A 19,967-nucleotide genomic window follows, 5' to 3' on the forward strand; every position below is an offset into this window, starting at 1 on the left:
TGGGAAAGAATATGATTCTGTTTGTATGGAGTTTAAGAATGGGATAATGCATGCAATATATGGTTTAAGGCTGTGTATTTTATGTAATAAAATAATAAGGAAATATGAGGTCATAATAAATACAAAATAAAAAATGATAGCATGTGGCTCACAGCTGGTTTGAAAGGTATTAGAAATGTCTCACTTGTCAAGCTGTGAGGACTCTGTTGTGTACTTATTTATTTTGATTATTTTATAACTGTATAAGAACATGCTATCAGATCTTTTGTATATGTTACAATTTAATAAATAAGTAAATATAAGTATACTTGTATATGAAGTATATACTCCACAATTTAAAAAATCTAGAAGGGGCCCAGCGGCCCACCTGCACGATAGACAGAACACCCCAGCTGGAGGAGGAGCCCAGCCTCCTACCTGCATGGTAGGCAGACCACGCAGCCCGGAGAGGGGGCATAGCCACCCGCTGGTGTGGTAGACAGACCACCCCAACTGGAGGAGGGGCCCAGCTGCCTGCCCGTGCGGTCACGTCACCGAGCTCTGGACAAACACCCCAACACCCCCACCTCATCAAACACCTTATGAGAAAAACTGATGGAACTCATCTTGGAAAATCCCATCAACCCTTAAAATTCACCAACCAGTGGGCATGGCTACCAGCTCGGTTCTGCAGCGGATCAGGCACCTGGTTTACATCTCAGAGAATAAGAGTAGAGAGGCCACAGGTGGAAGCTCATCACACTGACTACCACCACTATCCTGAACCCAGAGACTCAAGCTAGGAATAGACAACACCACCAACTGGAAGAAAAGAAAACAAAGTTCTGAGAGACATTTTTTTTCTTTCTTTTTTTTTCTCTTCTCTCTCTCTTTTCATCCATTCATCCAGTCTCCTCCACCCTTCCCCTATGGTCCTCGCAACCTCAACATATGTGAAACCAAAAATTGTGCATGAAAAAGGTCTTTAACAACTGAATCACCAGAATAATATAATATAGAGCAATTGCATATGCCCCACCTCCCTCCCCCCTTTTTATTTCTTTTCTTTTTTCTCTTATTTTCTTTTTCCCACTCTCTTTTTTCTCTTTCTTTCCTTGTTATTTGTATTTTTCTCCCTCTTACTCCCTGTATCCCACTTGCAACCCCCTAAATTTTACTATTTATAAGTAGGGTAATCTTATAAATACAGATAGGAATTTGAATCTATGCATTCTTCCATAAATTACCCATCTATTGGTTAGAGCTTTCCAAAGTTACTAAGTTAGATTAACCCCATACCCTCACTCCTTTTCCCTTAAACATAACATCCTACACCTGAAATTCAGTTTTCTTAAAGCTACCAGAAACGTTATGCCTTTCACGAAATTAATGACTATATTTGTAAACGATAATCGAAACCAACATTTGAAGACATAGAGTCTAGCTATAAATGTAGTAATAAGGAAAACGTGTGCTTAGATGATGTACTATTGATATTGAGAACTGTTAACATTGTCTATACAATGAGCAATATAAATATATAGGGGGAAAATTAATAACACAACAGTTTCACAAAGCAGGAAGAAATGTGAGCAGTATGAAAATACAAGGAAAGAAAGGACCACAAGCAATGCAGGTCAACTCAATTTTTAGAAGAGGTAATATCTGCAGCAGATTGAATGTCAGATAAAGAATTCAGGATATACATGCTTCAGATGATCTGGAATCTCAAGGAAGACATTGGAAAGCAAAATCAGACAATGAAAGATCACTTTGACAATGAATTACATAAATAAACCCAAGAAGCAAAAGATCAACTATACAGGGAGATAGAGGTTATAAAAAACAAACAGAAATCCTAGAAATGCAGGAAGCAATAAACCAAATTAAAAACTCAAACGAGAGTACTACCATCAGAGTATAACACTTAGAAGATAGAACATCAGACAATGAAGACAAAGTATTTCAACTTGAAAAGAACATAGACAGCTCAGCGAGACTGTTAAGAAACCATGAGCAGAACATCCAAGAAATATGCGATAACATAAAGAGACCAAACTTAAAGAGTTATTGAGATACAGGAAGGTACAGAGGTCCAACCCAAAGGAATGAGCAATCTGTTCAACGAAATAATACGAGAAAACTTCCCAGACTTGAAGAATGAAACAGAATCCCAAATCCTAGAAGCCTACAGGACGCCGAATGTGCAAAATCATAAGAGATCCACACCTAGACACATTATAATGAAGATGCCCAACATACAGAATACGAAGAGAATTTTAAAAGCTACAAGAGAAAGGAAGCAGATTACATTTAGGGGTAAACCAATCAGGATAACAGCTGATCTTTCAACACAGACTCTGAAAGCTAGAAGATCCAAGAACAACATATTTCAAATGCTGAAAGAAAATGGGTTCCAACCAAGAATCGTGTTTCCAGCAAAATTAAGCTTCAGGATGGAAGATGAAATTAAAACGTTCCATGATAAACAAAAGTTAAAAGAATTTGCAGCTAGAAAACCAGCTCTTCAAAACATCCTCAGCAAAACATTACAGGAAGAGGAAATGGAAAATAACAATGAAAACCAACAGCGGGAGGTAGTATAGTAAAGGAAAAACTAATCAAAGAGAAAAAACAAATCATGTTAAGTAACATAAATAACCAAATATGGCTGGAAGTACAAACCATATCTCAATAGTAACCCTAAATGTTAATGGCTTAAATGCACCAATCAAAAGACATAGGCTAGCAGACTGGATTAAAAAAAAGATCCAACAATATACTGCCTACAGGAGACTCCTCTGATAGGAAAAGACATACACAGACTGAAGGTGAAAGGTTGGGAAAAATCATACCACTCATATGGACCCATGCTAACAAAGAGAAGAAGAGAAAGAACCCAAATTACTAGCCTACGGGATGAAAAAGGCAACATCACAACAGACACTTCAAAAATACAGAAGATAATTAGAAATTATTTTGAAACCCTATACTCTAATAAAATAGAGGACAGTGAAGGCATCGATAAATTCCTTAAGGCATATGAGCTACCCAGATTGAATCAGGATGATATAAACAACCTAAACAGACCAATATCAATTGAGGAAATAGAAAAAGCCATCAGAAGACTACCTGCCACGGTCTGGCTGGGCACAATTCAGAAGCCACTTGTCAAAAGAAACGAACTTTATTTTTAGAACACACACACCACACCACACCACACAGCTCTTCAGGAAAACCCTCAGAGTCCAACTGCCACCACCGGCTTCCCACAAGTCTCTCAACCTCCCCCACTCCTCCTGCTCTTGAGGCCAATTGGCTGGGTCACGTGGGAGGAGCCAAAAAAAAAGTCCCCCAATGAGCAGCTCCATTGTCTGAAAGGGCCGGGAAACAGCCCAATGAGCATCACCGCAGAGGAGCCAATCAGTTGACAGCTAGGAGTTTGCTGGGGCCACTGTGAGCCAATCATCAGCTGGCAGCTGGAAGTTTGCTGGCAGCTAGAAGTTTGCTGGCAGCTGGAAGTTTGCTGGGGCCCCTTTGGTCGTGGCTCTCAACTACCAACTAAGAAAAGCCCAGGACCGGATGGGTATACAGCAGAGTTTTACAAAACCTTTAAAGAAGAACTAATACCAATACTTTTCAAGCTATTCCAGGAAATAGAAAAAGAGGGAGAACTTCCAAATTCATTCTACGAGGCCAACATCACCCTGATTCCTAAACCAGACAAAGACACTTCAAAGAAAGAAAACTATAGACCAATATCTCTAATGAACATAGATGCAAAATTCCTCAATAAAATTCTGGCAAATCAGATACAGAAACATATCAAAAAGATTGTGCATCATTATCAAGAAGGATTCATCCCTGGGATGCAAGGCTGGTTCAATATACGGAAATCAATAAATGTTATTCACCACATCAATAGACTTAAAGATAAGAACCATATGATCATTTCGATAGATGCAGAAAAAGCATTTGACAAAGTACAGCATCCCTTTATGTTCAAAACTCTAGAAAAACTAGGGATAACAGGAAAATACCTCAATATTTAAAAAGCTATCTATGCTAAGCCTCAGGCTAGCATCATTCTGAATGGAGAAAACTTGAAGGCATTCCCTCTAAAATCTGGAACAAGACAGGGATGCCCTCTCTCACCACTTCTGTTCAACATAGTTCTCGAAACACTAGCCAGAGCAATTAGACACACGAAAGAAATTAAAGGCATAAAAATAGGAAAAGAAGAACTTAAATTATCACTATTTGCAGATGATATGATTCTATACCTAGAAGACCCAAAAGGGTCTACAAAGAAACTACTAGAGCTAATAAATGAATTCAGCAAAGTGGCAGGATATAAAATCAATACGCATAAATCAAAGGCATGCCTGTATATCAGTGACAAATCTTCTGAAATGGAAATGAGGAAAACTACCCCATTCACAATATCCTCAAAAAAAAGAAATATTTGGGAATCAACCTAACAAAAGAGGTGAAAGATTTATACAATGAAAACTACAGAACCCTAAAGATAGAAATAGAAGAAGATCTTAGAAGATGGAAATATATATCCTGTTCATGGATAGGCAGAACTAACATAATCAAAATGGCAATATTACCAAAAGTTGTCTATAGGTTCAATAAAATGCCAATCAAAATCCCAAGGGCATTTCTTGTAGAAATAGATAAAGCAATCATGAAATTCATATGGAAAAACAAAAGACCCAGAATAGCAAAAGCAATTCTAAGCAGGAAGTGTGAATCAGGCGGTGCGATACCAGACTTCAAACTATACTACAGAGCAATAGTAACAAAAACAGCATGGTACTGGTACCAAAACAGGCGGGTGGACCAATGGTACAGAATAGAGGATACAGAAACCAATCCACAAAATTACAAGTATCTTATATTTGATAAAGGTGCTAAAAGCATGCAATGGAGGAAGGATAGCATCTTCAACAAATGGTGCTGGGAAAACTGGAAATCCATATGCAACAAAATGAAACTGAATCCCTTTCTCTCGCCATGCACAAAAGTTAACTCAAAATGGATCAAGGAGCTTGATATCAAATCAGAGACTCTGGGTCTGATTGAAGAAAAAGTTGGCTCCAATCTACATATTGTGGGGTCGGGCTCCAAATTTCTTAATAGGACACCCATAGCATAAGAGTTAATAACAAGAATCAACAAATGAGACTTACTCAAACTAAAAAGTTTTTCCTCAGCAAGAGAAACAATAAGAGAAGTAAATAGGGAGCCTACATCCTGGGAACAAATTTTGACTCCTCACACTTCAGATAGAGCCCTAATAGCCAGAGTATACAAAGAACTCAAAAAATTAGACAATAACAAATAACCCAATCAACAAATGGGCCAAGGACATGAACAGACACTTCACAGAGGAGGACATACAATCAATCAACAAGTACATGAAAAAATGCTCACCATCTCTAGCAGTCAGAGAAATGCAAATCAAAACCACCCTAAGATACCATCTCACTCTAGTAAGATTGGCAGCCATTATGAAGTCAAACAACAACAAGTGCTGGTGAGGATGTGGGGGAAAGGGTACACTTTTACATTGCTGGTGGGACTGCAAATTGGTGCGGCTAATTTGGAAAGCAGTATGGAGATTACTTGGAAATCTGGGAATGGAACCACCATTTGACCCTGCTATTGCCCTTCTCGGACTATTCCCTGAAGACCTTAAAAGAGCATGCTACAGGGATACTGCCACATCAATGTTCATAGCAGCTCAATTCACAATAGCTAGACTGTGGAACCAACGTAGATGCCCTTCAATAGATGAATGGATAAAAAAAAATGTGGCATTTATACACAATGGAGTATTACTCTGCATTAAAAAATGACAAAATCATGGAATTTGCAGGGAAATGGATGGCATTAGAGCAGATTATGCTAAGTGAAACTAGACAATCCCTAAAAAACAAATGCCAAATGTCTTCTTTGATATAAGGAGAACAACTAAGAACAGAGCAGGGAGGAAGAGCATGAGAAGAAGATTAACATTAAACAGGGATGAGAGGTGGGAAGGAAAGGGAGAGAGAAGGGAAATTGCATGGAAATGGAAGGAGACCCTCATTGTTATACAAAATTACATATAAGAGGAAGTGAGGGGAAAGGGAAAAAAAAAACCAAGGGGGAGAAATGAATTACAGTAGATGGGGTAGAGAGAGAAGATGGGAGGGGAGGGGAGGGGGGATAGTAGAGGATAGGAAAGGCAACAGAATACAACAGACACTAGTATCGCAGTATGTAAAACAGTGGATGTGTAACCGATGTGATTCTGCAATCTGTATACGGGGTAAAAATGGGAGTTCATAACCCACTTGAATCAAATGTATGAAATATGATATGTCAAGAACTGTGTAATGTTTTGAACAACCAATAATAAAAATTTAAAAAGAACCTATAGAGTAAAATTGTATTGAGTAATTTGAGTGAATAAAGCATTGAAAGGGGTAAAAAAAAATAAAAATAAAAAAATAAAAATCTAAATGTGCAACATTTGTCCTAATGAATAGCTTATTTCTTAGCATACTGTCTTCAAGTTTCATTCATGTTGTAGTATGTCACAGGAATTCCTCCTTTCTTTTTTATACATATATACACAACACTTACTTTATATATATTATATATATAATCTACACATGGTTCCATTTATATGAAGTATTAAAAGTATTCCAACCCCTTGATGCAGAAAGTAGAATGGTGTTTGCCAGAGAGTTGTTGCTCAATGGGTATAGAGTTTCAGTTCTGCAAGATGAAAAGTTCTAAAGGTTTAGCATACAACATTGTGCTTCTAGTTAACAATAGTGTAATGCACACTTAAAATTTTTGTAAGAAGGAAGAATCATGTTATGTGTTTTGCCATAATAAAAATAAATACATAGATAAGTAAATAAAGCTAGTACATTAAAAAAATTATGGTTAGGGTATTCTAAGACATACATCAGATCATAAATAATAATCTTTCCCTACATTGCTGTCAATTGTAGAGGGTGCCTCAGATCCCCTCAGAGGACACCGTGGCAGAGAATGACTGCTGAAGCCTGTCTCAGGGTATTAAGTTGCTTTAGTCAGCTATTTCACTGCTGTAACTAAAAGATTTGACCAGATCAATTTTAAAGGAGGAAAAGTTTATTTAAGGGCTCACGGTTTGAGAGGTCTTCATCCATTGACAGCAGGCTCCACTCCTTGGGGATTGAGGTGAGGCCGAACTTCATGGCAGAGTATGTGGCAGAGGGAAGCAGCTCACATCATGATCAGGAAGAAGAAAGACTCCATGCTCCAGATACAAAATATAGACCCCATAGCCATGTCCCCAATGAACAAATTCTTTCAGCCATACCCCATCTGCCTCCAGTCACCACCCAATTAATCCCATCAGGGATCAATTTACTGATTAGGTTAAGGATATAACCTGATTATTTTTCCTCCAAACCTTCTTGCATTGTCTTACCTGTGAACTTTTGGGGGACACCTCATTTAAACCATAACATAAGTGATCTGAATCTATCATATATAGGATGTTGGAAGGAATTTTCAATATGATACAAAGCAGACTAAGCTCTCTTTAAATATATAAAGAATTGTCCTTGGAAGAGAGAAACTTGTTGTTCCAAAGAACAAGGATGTGAAGGCTAATGGAGCAAGTCTTTGGCTTCATCTAAGTGCCCCAGAACTCCTTAGTGAGAGAATGTGATATCTCATGGTGTGGGGGAGGAGTCGAGTCATAGTGGCTGGTGACCATCTGCTAGGTATATTATAGAAAGGTCTCTTCCAGTTCTGAGACTCATTGACTCAATAACAACACTTATAAATTAAATTAACAAATTATTCTACATTATGCACCATGTGTCAACAGGACTCCTTTTACTCATTCTCTGTTCTGTGATGAATATTAGGTGTGACTCAGGATTTGGGGGAAAATATTTCAACCTTCTTTAGAGATCTCTGTGTGAGATTCAGCATGGTGCCATGTCATGGTGGCTTTCTGGTTTCTGTTGCTGGGGCCATGTAACCTCCTGGTTGGTAAACCAGGATCCTGCATCTGTGACTCTTAGAAATCCACTTCTAATGCCTGGTTGAAAGTCTTGATTGACTGAGTTTGGACCAGGTGTCCATGCCCACTCTGCATGGTCAGTGCCCAGTGGCATGTGGTGAAATGTGGTTTAAAGGCTTGCCTAGATGGGTAGGAGTTAGTCTTAGAGGAATGGAGCAGCTAATGAGCTGAGCAGAGACCCCAAATGTTTTTTAAAAAAATCTCTAACTCATGGAGTTGTTATAAGAATAAAGTGTAAGATAGATAAACATGTATCTTACATGTCTTATGACCCACCAATGGTCACCTTGTTAATGTTAGTTTCATCTCATATTCCACTCCTTTGTTTGTAAGCATCAGTTCTTTTTATGTGAATTAAAAAACAATATCTTTACTCCTTTGGTATTTTTTTATGCCCATTCTCATCATCTTTATTTTTTCCCATATTTTTTATTGGTGCATTATAGTTGTACGTAATGATGGGATTTTTGTTACATACCTATACATGTATACAATATAACAATATAATATGACCAATATCACTCCCCATACTTTGATGTTTTTGTGAATATTGCTAATGTATGAGAAAGGACTTTGCAAACTTGAAGTAAAATATAAATATGTTACCACTATACTTGACTCTGGTCAAGTAACTGGAGGCATCTACAATTGGAATTCCCTGGTGCAGCAGATGCTTTGATCTCCACTACCATTGCTTTGGTCTCCTCCAGTTACCTGCCTTACCTTTGTATGTTTGTCCATTTTCTAGGTATTGGAGATATGCTGTCTCTCTTGGTTACAGATCAAGTCCGAGTAAAGACAAAGTACTCATTTTCAGGTCTGAATTGGTCCAATTTCTAAAATTTGTTTTTTGCCCAATTTTCTTTGCCCTTATCTAGAGAACAAAATAAATCAATGGACAAAATGAAAGTTCAGCTACGTCTCACATATGGCCAGATGGGCCTACTCTGTTGATTTTGGCTCTTTCATCCCTATCAGCCACCAACTGACAAGCAATTGATTATACCTGCACAATTGTTTTGCTTTTTCAGCCACCTTAATGACTAAATTGGACCAACGGTATACTTGTAAGTCACTTCTTATTTAGTCATTATCCTATAGATAAGCAATGATGGGGCAGGAACTGTTAATTCAGCTGTGTGTGTCAGACATAGTCAAGACTCAGCAGCTTAGGAGCCCACGTGGTGCTGCTTGCTTAACTAACACTAATTCATATCACAGGACGAAGGCCAAAGTGTTATTTGCTAGCCCTTCAACCAAAAGAATATGCTGAATAAAATAAAGCTGGGAACCATAGACATATCTGCATTTTTTTCCTATTCTTAATTAATAAGCACAAATTTAGTAGTAATTTTATATTGGCATTATTGGAAATGAGCTAATGTATGTAAATGAATTTTCCTGGTAAGTTCTACTTCCTTTTTCAATGCCATAAGAAAAATTAACCATTTTTTAATGGGTGTTTCTTTAAAAATAATATCACATGAATCTAAACAAAACAAAATAAAAGCACCTAGACACAACATACCCTTGACGTTTGTGAAGACTATTCCTAAGCTCTTTGCCTGCACTCAACATCGAAGCTATAGTGATGTTGTACAGATAACTAACTCCTGGGTCACATTTGTCCAAAATTTTAACTTTCACTAAAACTTTATTCTTTTTAATGGTTGTAGATAACATAGAAGCATACTTTGTAGCACTGAGTCATGTCATATGTGATTCTGAGTGCAGGAGCAGAAGGTTTAAAAAAGAACAGCACAGGCCCAGGACTGGAATGCTGGGATCAAATCTGCCTTTTTTAACAGCTGAGTGACACTGGGCAAATTACTTGGCTTCCTCACATCCCATTTTCCTAATTCGCAAAATAGAAACTGCCATGGTTTCACTATCGTGTCCCCCAGAGGTCCGTGTGTTAAAGGCTTGCTCACCAGGCTGGTAGCATTGGAAAGTCCTGTGGACCTTTAAGGGGTGGGTCCTTGTGGAAGGTCCTTCAGTCACTGGAGACTTTGAAGGTGACAGGTCGTCCTCAGTCTCTGAATTTTTTGCTTTGCTTCCTGGTATGTGATAAAAGTGAATGAATTGCTCTGTCACATACTTCCACCTTGATAGGCCACCCTTACCCAAGGACAAAAGTGAAAACTCCAGAATTAGGAGCCAAAATAAACCTTCTCTTTTTGTAATTGGGTAATGGTAAATTCTCTTTTTGCCTTGGGTATTTCATGATGTAAAACTACTATGGAGATCATAACAAAACTTACCTCAAGGCATTATTGATAAGATTAAGTAAAAGAAAATTTTATCACAGTACTTGGCAGAGAGTAATTGCCAGATAAATGTTGAATTTGAATTAATTACGATTATAAAGAACACAAAAGGTTAACTTGAGATAGGGATTTGGGGGAGGTGGGCTGTAGGCTCATACATAAGTGAGATGACTTAAAGTTCATGGAATTCACATTTGTATCTTATCAGTTTCAATTTATATAACTTCTAAGATTATTATTAATAAGTCAAAATTTTGATTTTTGAAATGTGTTAATGTCAGAGGTCTATTTTAATTACATTTCTCTCTTAAACATCCCATTTGTTTTAAAAAAAAATAAAACAGGCAATATACAGTTCCTTAAGTTGTAACATTGATTTGTAGTCAATTAATATAGAGCAAAGACACTTACAGGAGCTTTTCAAATTTGCTCCCATAGAGTAACCAAAAAATAAGTAAGTAAATAAATAATTTAAAAGTGACATTGTTTAACATGTTATATCTTTGAAGTACTTTTTGGAAAATGTTAGGTAAATTTTGATATTTTACTTAAGCATCTGTCACTTTTGAGTGACACTGTCACTGGAAATATCAAAACCATCCCAACAGGGTTAAAACTGGCCCAGAGGCTGAGAAATTTCCTTCATGACAAAATTTAATCAAGAGCTCTAAAGTCTAAGTTGGTGTGATTTTATACGACAAAGCCAATTATGGGCATATCTACTCTCTACTTACTGAGAGCTAATTTAAACTAACATCATTTCATATAATCTTCCTTGGGAACTAAATCCTTTGCTTCTTAGGTAAGTAAAACTCTTTCCCAACTTCAAAGGGAGTTTTACTTACCTTAGAAACTGGATCATGCTTCTAAGCATATTACTCATATATGATCTCCCTTTTCTTTATATTTCTTTTTAGTACTTCATGTCTGAAAATTTTGATGGACTATATATTAATGGATAGGTGTAACATCCATGCTAATTTGCAGTAGTTTGTATCTCTATGGCTTCAACTGCTTAACTAGCTTTTAAGAAAAGTTTGGTTGGCATGCTCCTGAGAAAAAATACATTGCAATAGATCTAATCATATATTAATATGTATTTAAAAGACTAAGAAATGTGTTAGAAAATATATAATCTAGATCATTGGCATGAAGGCCACATATATTTTGTTTTTTGCTATATTACCCTAGTAATATCCTTTATAAATACACATATGGGTCATGTAGAATTTTAAAGAAACTGGGCGATACAACTTCAGCAATTATTTCACATTTTAAAAAACTTGTTATTTCCAGCAATGGGGAGTCTGAAACAGGAGGATCACAAGTTCAAAGTCAGCCTCAACAACTTAGTGAGGCCCTAAGAGACTTAGTGAGCCTGTCTTGAAATAAAATACAAAAAGAAGAAGAAGAAGAAGAAGAAGAAGAAGAAGAAGAAGGAGAAGGAGAAGGAGAAGGAGAAGGAGAAGGTGAAGGAGAAGGAGAAGGAGAAGGAGAAGGAGAAGGAGAAGGAGAAGGAGAAAGGGAAGAGGAAGGTTTAAAGACTATCTCAATGGTTAAGTGTTCCTAGATTTACTCCCTGATACCAACCAACTGAGGAACTATAATCCTTTGGTGTTTCCAACTTCTTTCAAATGAAAATGCTTCATCAGTCTTCCGAACTTCTCTGAAGAGTGAGCAGGAATTAGACTTATCTCTTGGAAAGTCAAGAGTAATTTCACTGAATGGATTTATGCAAATTGATATTTCAGATGAAGATGTCTCAAGTAAAGGTCATGATAAGGCCCCAAACTGAATTTAGTTTCAAAGGGCAAATAGGAAGTCCAGACTCATTTGTTTTCATCAATATTTTGCTGCACCCACAGTATACCTGTCATAATCAAACAGCCTGAGCAGAGAAGCCTGATCTCAGCTCCCTATTGCTGCTGGTACCTGACTCTAGAGTAGATATGTTCATGTAGTGGACAACTTTGCTCCCCTCCTCACTGTCAGTCATCATTGTGTTCCAATTTGGGAAAGTAAAGCCAAGCTCAGTTATCTAAGTTGTATTTTAAATTAATGGAGATTATAAGATCGTAACTAAGATTTTGGCAGCAGTGACTACAACAGACTTATTAATGATGATCAATTATGACCAGGTGGACTTTCTGACAGCTGATTTTTACCTGACAGTATATGTATAGGCTTTAATTAGATAAATAGAGCTAACAAGCTGACCTCACCATCTGCTGTCATTTCTCTTCCTGGGTAGAGTGTTTCATCCATTGCATATGAAATTTCATTCCTTTTCAGTGTGGGGTCCTGTGATTGCCCTGTGAAGTACTCACAGTTCAATTGTCAAAACAGCAGTGGCTGAGTACCTTTTTATTGCCTGTTATAGCTCCATAACCGTGAAATAATTTTCTAAAACCAGTTGGTGAGGATCTAAACATTTCCATTCTTGCTCTAAACCAAAGGGAATAAACAAGGCCCCCTTTTCTTTTATCCAGTAAATAATAAGTGATCATCAAGGAATTCTGAGGCCTGCAATGTTTACTTTGCTATGATGGTTGGTGACAGCTGCAGTGACATGATGTGATAATGACAGTGAGATAGGGAGAATGGTAGAGCTGCAATACCTGACTCAGGTCCCCTTCAGAATTGAGGCTTTAGTGGTCAAGACTGTGAGCACCAATGGCTCACAGATGTGCCCTGGCTTCCCCACTGCCCTTAGAAATTGCTCTTGGCCAAAAAAAGCTGCTTCATTCCAGATTACATCTCCCTTGCTTCAGTTCCGCTTTCTCCCCCAATAGCAGCCATCCAATGACGGATCAATGCAGGAGTAAAATGCCTGCCCCTCATCTCAAACTGAGACCCCTGTGAAAGGCCACTTCTGCTCCAGGCTCACAATGGGATCCGCTGAGTCTTCTGTGTCAAGGGCATCTCAGTCCAGCTTCTCCCTCTGCCTAAGCTTGTTTTCTTCACTCCTCACAAAGTTTTAAAGCTCCCCAATAAAACTCCTATACATAAATCTCCTTCTCAAAGTATTTTCTAGACACCCAAGCTAAAACATGCAGCCATGTCCCAAGAGCTTGCTTACAAATATCAGACCTGGCTATTTTTGTGTCTTAAGACTGACTCTGAATTTCTGTATCTTCTCTATGGATTAGAGATGATTTTATTAAGCATTTCATTATGGATTCAGTAATGGTAAAGGCTACTCTTTTCTATGGTATTCACTCTCTTAGCGCCTGTGGTCATATCAGATGTGCCTAGAACACTTGTGTACTGAGTCAATGATTTCAGGGCTTAATTGATGCTTCTGTCCATATTTTTTTCTATTTCTATAGATCATCCCTCTATTTTTTCTTTGCCCCTTGGTCATTTACTCTGCTATCCTAAGCTATAGTTTTAGTCCCCAAAATTTTTTGAGAGTTTAGTTTTGGACAAGCTAAATTGTAATACTTTTAAGACATTCAGCTGGAGATATTGATTAGGTTGCTGGATAGAGAAATTTTGAACTCAGGAAAAATGTGTTAGCATAAAACTGCCATAAGAAACTATGGGAATGGGAAGAAGTCATTTAGGGAGGGAGGGAAATGAAAAGAGAGGGGTTAGGCTGAGATTGGGTATCAAATGCCAGAGGCCTGGGGGAGGATGCAGAACCTGCAAAGAAGATTGAGAAGAAGCTACAAGTGAGAGAGGGAGAGGGAACTAGAGAGAGAGAGAGAGAAAAAATGAATATGAATATGAATGGTATCCTGGAAGCTAGAGTGCTTCAAGAATGAGGAGGTTACATCCTTGGGATATTTTTAACAACAACTTTATAAATTTACAATTCACATAGCATAAAGTATTTTTGAAGTGTATAATTCAGAGACCTGTGCCTCTCTCACTACGAATTCCAGAACATTTCATACACCTCCTCCCCAAATAGAAATCTCATATTCACCAGCAGTCATTCCCCATTCTATCTTCTTTCAGTTCCTGGCAACCTCTACTATATTTTATGTCCTCTAATGTAATTGTCCATAATGGACTGTCCACATAAATGCAATCTTACAATAAGTGGTCCTCTGTGACTACCTTCTTTCACTTAGTTTTCAAGATTCCTCATATTGTGACATTATCAATAGTGTTTCACTCCTTATTATTACCAAATAATATTCCATCATATAAAACACACCACATTTTGATTATTATTCATTCATTAATTAATATTTGGGTTCTTTCTACTCTTGGCTATTATAAATAATGCTTCTATGAACATTCATGAATATGTTTTTGTGTGGATATATATTTTCAGCACTCTTGGGTATATACTTGGTAAAATTGCTGGGTCATACAGTAACTTTATGTTTAACCAATTAAGGAACTTTCAGACTTTTTTTAAAAATTAGCTTTACTATTTAAATTCTTACCACCAGCAAGATATGCTGGTCCTGTTTTCCCACTTCCTTGTCAACACTTGTTATTGTTTGTCTTTTTTGATTATGCCTACCCTAGTCAGTGTGGAGTGGTATTTAATTGTGGTTTTGGTTTGCATTTCCCTGAGAACTGATGATGCTGGGCATTTTTCATGAGCTTATTGGCCACTGGTAAATCCTTTTTGGAGAGAGGTCTATTTACATACTTTTTTGATATAAACAAAGGATACTGGGGTACGGGGGATTGAACCCAGGGGTGCTTTACCACTAAGTTACATCCTCAGTCCTTTTTTATTTTTTATTTTGAGATAAGGTCTTATTAAATTGTTGAGGGTCTCAATAAGTTGCTGAGTTGCTGGGATTATAGGTATATACCACCATGTCTGGCTCTTTGCTGATTTTTAATTGAGTTATTTGTCTTTTATTATATAATTGTAAGATATATATATATATATATATATATATATATATATATATATATATATGTGTGTGTGTGTGTGTGTGTGTATGTGTGTGTGTGTGTGTGTGTGTGTAATGTAAGTCCCTTACCAGATACAAGATTTGCAGACATTTTCTTTCATTTTGTGGGCTGTCTTTTCACCTTCTTAGTGACACTACTTGAAGCATAGTTTTTAATTTTGATGAAGTCCAACTTACCTATTTTTAATTTGTTACTGTGCTTTTGGTGTTATGGTCAACTGAGCTTTGAATGCTGCTGAGAGACAGAACAGTGATTATAGAGAAGTAATTACAGGTTTGGTGACAAGGAAGTTACATGTAATCTGGAAGAAGGTTTGAAAGTGTTGTGTTTGGAATCCTGGTGGAGTAAATTGTGAGGAATTTAGGAGAATGTGAGAGTCAACTCCTAGTCCTGAGGTATATGAGATTTAAGAGAAAAAAGCTTGCATTAGAGAAGTCTGTTATTTTTAAGGGAGGCATTCTAAGGGGATAATAGCAGTTAGGTAAGACAAAGAAATCAAGGAATATCCAGGAAAGAGGTTAGAGACATAGGAAACTTTATGGATCAGTGTTTGGGAATCAGAGGAGGCATGGAAAAGGGTTGGGGCTCTGTAGTATTGGTAGATTAGGTCATTTTGAGGGAGACCTGGGATGAATTCTAATTTATCCTTTGTCTTCATATCAATAGAAATGAGCCCAAATCCTAAGGTGATGTAGCCAGCTAGAGACCTCTGGCTGCCTGGAAGAAAAGAGAAATAGGGTCTGAGAAACTAATGTGACTCCATTTTTGAGAAACCAGCCTCTACCTCAGAGCAAAGCCTGTCTGAGGAAGGGGGCATGACCCTTGTCCTTGGAAAAACCCACAGAGCATGCCTAAGCACATACCCACCCTGCTGAGTTGTTTGTCTACAAATAACAGGAGAGATCTGCAGCGCCAGGTGTCCCTGACTCAAGTCAGGCTAGGTGAGGACCCATAGCAACCCCTCTAGTAACCACCAATCAGCATGAGACAGGGAAAATACCTGGGATGCCAGATGACCCTCCAGTAGTTTACGGTGGTTGATAACATGTTGGGAAACCATGTAGTTTAGCACATATACCCCTCGTGGCCTAAGCCAATCAGTTCAAACAAATCCCTCTCTTGTGCTAACCAATCACCCCTACCCAACTTGTTCCCGCCAGTCAATGTGCTAATCAATGTTAAGAGTTGTTGTTTGATTTTCCTGCGGTATGGAATGATTTGCTGTGTGATGTTGTGACGCATAGAGTATTCCCTCAAAACCTATAAAATCTCATTGAACAAAGGACCGAGACTCACTCCCTGGGATCGCTGCGTCAGGAACAGTTGTGAGTCCAGGCTTGAGCTTTCCATAAAGACTCTTATGTGATTGCATCGGATTCGGCTCCTGGAGGTCTATTGGGGTCCCACGAATCTGGCATAACAGGTCCATTACCCTTGGTTCATATAGTGGGAGACTAAATGCTGCCTTCAACCATACTACTCACAATTGAGGTTCCCCCAGATAGCAATGAGATGGGATTCTGGGTGATACTTTATCCATAAAACACAAAAATCTGTTACAAAGTTTTTGTGTCTACCTGAAAAGAAAATTTCAGAAGAAATCCTTTGGACTAGGCAACAAAGTGGTTACAACAGTGCCTGGGTTATGGCAACCACTCAATTAACGTATATGGACAGAGAAAGTGCCTTTTAGCTAATAACTTTAATTAACAAAGTATCCTGAAATTGTTGTTAGTATTAGTGTTGTTCTAATATAGGCAGTGCTTTTTTTCTTTCCTTTCTGGGGATTGAACCAAAGGCCTTGCACATGCCAGGTCAAAACCACATATCTTGATTGTAATAGATCTAAATGTATGTTTTTGGTTTGGATGGATTGAGATATGGGTTGGATCAGCCTAGTTTTTGTGGGGAGAACATAACCTTCAAAAGTATTTTTAAGGCATTATATATTCTTAAGTATTTTCAATATACACACATACCCTACAATTTATTAAAAATAGTCTTTAATGTATATGTGAAAGTATCTCAAGTGTCTGCTTTGATTTATCCTAAGACTGTTTACAGTGGCACAAAAATCCAACTGAAAAAACTTGCATCAAGTCTCTCATTGAAATTGCATGTGTGCAGGTCAGGCTAGTGTTCATTCTAAGCTGTTGTTACTATGGACTGAATTTGTTAGAAAGCCCTCCCTGCCCTCACTCCCCAACTCACCCACATAACAATCCAGAGGTTCTAGCGTAGGTAAGTGGCTCTGTTTCATGACCTCTACTTTTAGTGTGTGGCTTCCATCTCTAGGCCCAAGGTTGCTGCTGTAGTTCTTTGCAGTTCCAACTGGCAATACGAAAAAAAAGTTGCTCATTTGCCTTCATTCAGGGAAAGCAGCTTGTTTGTTTTTATGTGAATTATCCTAGAATTTGCATACACCCTTTATGATCACGTACCACTGGCCTGAATTTAGTCACATGACAATCCCTAGGTAAAAAGGCTGAGAAATGTAGTCTCTGCCATGAATCCAGGTAAGACACAGGGGTTCTAGCACCAAATGAAAACTAAAGGTTTAGTAATCTCCATTAAATCAGGGGACAGCTGGTGTGTGAAAATTTACAAGTGTTTTCACGGTGAACTAAATCCTTGTTTCAGTGATGTACAGAAAGGAATGACCCACTGAATATGCAACCTCTTTCTGTGAGTTCCTTACAGATGAGACATTTGAGGCATTTGAGGCAAGGGTGTAGGAACTACCTGGGTTCATGATCCAAGTGTTGATATTTAGTGGTTCTGTGAAAAAAAAAAAAAAAAAACAAAAACTTTTCTGTGCTTCACCTTCCTTCCTAGGATGATAGGGAGGAAAGTGGTTACAACAGTGCCTGGGTTATGGCAACCACTCAATTAATGTATATGGACAGAGAAAGTGCCTTTTAGCTAATAACTTTAATCAACAAAGTATCCTGAAATTGTTGTTAGTATGAGTGTTGTTCTAATACAGGCAGTGCTTTTTTTCTTTCCTTTCTGGGGATTGAACCAAAGGCCTTGCACATGCCAAGTAAGTGCCCTATCTCTAAGCTGCACCTCCCAGCCCCTGGGAAATACTTTTCCATGAGCAACCATGGCCTTATTTGACTTCATCTCTCTTTTATAACTTTTCCAACTTTATTTCTCTTTACTCACCCAAACTTCCCTCCATTCACCATACCTTGCCACTTTCTGTCTTGGCTTGTTCTTTTTCTTTGCCTTCTAATATCTTCCTTATAATTGATAATCAGAACTCTCTCAAACGTTCATTTGAAATCCCCACCCAAGAAACTCTTCCATCCCACTGCTTCCTTACAAGGTCCAAGGATGAGTTCTATTTGAATAGAGGACTCAGAGGAGACTGTTCCATGTTTGGAAAAGGAGAAAGCCTGTCAGATCAGCTGTTTTGACCCTTCTTCCATTTCTTTGGCCCCATATTCACTTTCTTATAATCTGGGTATGTAATGTCTGAAACCGCAGCAGTTTAGTCATTTTGTACCAACACACCCAGAGGAAGAAGCATATACACCAAGGGTAGTGCAACAGAAATACAGAGAGAGCTGGAGTGCCTGTAAGCATTATTAGTCAACCGATTCAAAGCCAGCAGCCGTCTAACTCTTCATTCCTCTTGTGTTAGCCTTCGTCAGCTACGTACTGATAAATCTAACACTTCCACATATTTCTTGTGTCCTTTCTTCCTCAGAAGAAAGCTCTGTCCTATCTGAGTCCAGAGTTAATAAATAATGCTGGAGACAGAAAATACTTCAGATTTACTTCTGCTTCACATCCCATCTCCTGACTCTAGCCTTACTCTATCAATACCTCTACTCTTTCTTGACCTGTCATGAGGTTGCCCAGCGCTCCACCTGAGGTTTCAGGATTGGATTCTCACTGAATCTGCTTCATCCTTCATCTGGGATATGGCATCCCAGGGAGAGTTAAAGGCATGTCAATTGCTCTCCAACATAGGTCACTTCCACCTCTTACCTGTTCTTCTGTCTGAATAAGCTTCTGAGTCTGTTTTAGACCCAGTGCTTCCTCAGGCACGTCATTTCTTAGAACTGAGCTTCTTTATGTTTCCCGTCCTGACTGGTTAGAATTTACTGGGCATTTGCTGCCTCTGACCCTGGTTGGGACACCAGAACTCTGATCTCCTTAAGAAGATCCCACAGACACCACTAGAATTGAGTATTAGTCTCCTGAGCAACCACTGGCCCCAGGTCTCCCTGTAGAGCTCTTTTGCTGACTGTGGGGGAACCCCTGCCTTCTCACCTTGAGCTCAGAGAATTGGAGATGTCTATAAGATCTGGAATTTGTGCTTCAGTCATAATTGAAAATGTCTGTAAGATTTGGGATTTGTGCTTTTCTTTGTACAAACTGTGCTCAGCTGTTAGCTCTTACAGTTGATCTGTCACCCCAGCAGCAGGTCTGACCTGGTAGGTGGGTCCAGTCCCGTTTGCCTTGTTTCATTATAAGAAAATTGTCACATCTTAGCCACAAATCCTTTGGTATCTTGATAATAATTCTAGTTACTTGGGCTTTCTGATTTGTCCTTTTAACAATACCATTGACTCCCTGAGGGTTAGTGAGTTCTCCTTTTTAAATTTTAAAAAATGAACTCTGAAAGGGTATTTATGAGCATATAATAGGCTCATAATAATTGTTGAATGCACAGATAATGAGTCACAGAGGCCAGGGAAACCCACAGGTCAGAATAACAACAGTGCTTTCTTTTCATA

This window comes from Urocitellus parryii, chromosome 3, assembly GCF_045843805.1.
Source record: "Urocitellus parryii isolate mUroPar1 chromosome 3, mUroPar1.hap1, whole genome shotgun sequence".
In the NCBI taxonomy this organism is placed as follows: Eukaryota; Metazoa; Chordata; class Mammalia; order Rodentia; family Sciuridae; genus Urocitellus; species Urocitellus parryii.